We start from the raw sequence: 2,077 nt of genomic DNA, 5'->3' as shown, positions 1-2,077 counted from the left end.
AAAAGGTGGCTGAGCAGACTCAATGTAATCAGTATATAGAAGTGCTTACCACAGTGCTAGAACCTAGTGAAAAATAAGTAATAGCCATTGTCATTTTTATCGTTATTAAGTTGTTTCATGGGGAAAAGAGAGGAATCCAAAGGTTAGCTGTTATAAAGAATACCTCTTCTAATTAGATAGGAGAGAACGTGTATAAATACACATGGATGTGGATTACAAATTAAAATCCGCACACCCTGTAGTTTTCCTTCCCAATGCCCAAGTGTAGAAAAATTACATATAAGGACTTTGAAGAATCTAGAAATATCTATTATAAAATGCCATTAATATGGCATCCATCTGAAATTCTATATATAAACAAAATGATTTGTGTCTAGTGAAAATTTGTTGTGCTATTCATATTCCAAGTCATAAGACAAAGGTTTTTTTTTGTTTTTTTTGTTTTCAAAAATTGTTTAGAGTATTATTAACATCCAGTATTGTGTCCAACGTGTTCTGGGATGAGAAGGATGAATCAAATGACCCGCTGCAAGATTAAATTGCTTTGAAGTCTGTAGTTTATATTAAAAATTAATTCAAAAAAAAAAAAAGGAAAAAAGGTACCCAGATACCAGGTTAAAATAAAAAAATTAATGTAAATTTTGTTCATCAATACATTGGTATGTGTTTTAATATAAAAATATTTTTGAACTTAGAGAAAAGTTTACTTGGCACTGAGTGAACACTGCTTGTCTAGGAAGATAAGCCATATTTCTCACTTATCCCTGGCACATTGCTAAAAATCTTTAAGATAAATCAATGTCTTTTAGGCTACACCAAACGAAAACAAAAGATTACTAAAATTGTCTACTTCTATTTTAAGTTCAAACTTATAAAATGTTATGAAGTCATCATACAAGATGACTGGTCAACTTCATTTTTTTAAATCAAAATGGCTTTTAGGTATTGAATATTTCAAAATAAAAAACCTTATGGGTAGCCCAGAGTTTCCAATTTTAAATCAACTTTGGTCTAAGTAATAACCTTTCCTAATAAACATAACTGTAAATTATCAACAGAATGATTGCTAAAAACAATTTCTGCTTAAACTTCATTGTTTTATATTGTTAATATGTGTTATAATTAGTGAATAGGTAAGACAGTATAAAAAAGGAGATATCTGTAGTTTCCCTAGCTTGTCCTTAACCTGCTTATGTTTGCAGGTCTATTTTACTGAACTTACAATTTAGTTGTCACTGATATGCACAGCTAAATTCCTTCTTTGTTCATCAGACTTTTAATAATTTCTATTTGTGATAAATCTCTAATCTGTCTAGATTTAATAGTAAGGAAATGAATGATTCAATCTTAATGATATTGGAGTCATGATGGAAATGGACTCAACCCACAAAAAGCCATTTTTGGAAAACATCAGCTATGTTTTCATTCAAACCAGTTCTGAAACAGTTTTTCCTTCCCTAACCTTAACACTTATTACTCTTAACTACAAATTTGAGATTTTTTTCCTTTTATGGATTCTGTAAGTTTTTACTAAATTACTTGCTTAATGAAGATCTTGAAATAGTATCAATTTAAGGAGAACTGTAAAGAAATTGTAGTAATTTACAATCAAGTTATTCCAATTTCTCCTTAGAATTCTAAATTTATTCACTCAGTCCAAAATATTTATTAAATGCTTCTCATTATGGACAAGGCACTCTTCTCGCTAACTGTGTACCAGAAATACCAACACGTGTAAGCCTCTGCCTAAAAAGAGGTAACAGTCTAATAGTTTCCAATACAGGAGACATTCAAAAGTACTGAAAGATCTAACTCCTTTGAGCATTTACTGTCAAATATATCTAACCGCATTCTTAAAATTAAATCATTTTCTTCTGGCATACATTATATTAACTATCATCACTTGTGGGAAAGTAATGTAGAATATTACTTTAAAATAGACTAAGCTCTCAATCTGAATACATATAAAAAAGCAGTACCCAAAAGAGTAAATATGTTTAAGCCCCAAATTATAACACCTCCAGTTACAAATGTATTCTAATGAAGATTTTACTCAAAACAAAAATCTACCCAATAA

This window comes from Aotus nancymaae, unplaced genomic scaffold (genome assembly GCF_030222135.1).
Source record: "Aotus nancymaae isolate 86718 unplaced genomic scaffold, 86718_ANA_hifiasm-v0.15.2.pri h1tg000002l, whole genome shotgun sequence".
In the NCBI taxonomy this organism is placed as follows: Eukaryota; Metazoa; Chordata; class Mammalia; order Primates; family Aotidae; genus Aotus; species Aotus nancymaae.
This window is presented reverse-complemented; position numbering follows the sequence as displayed.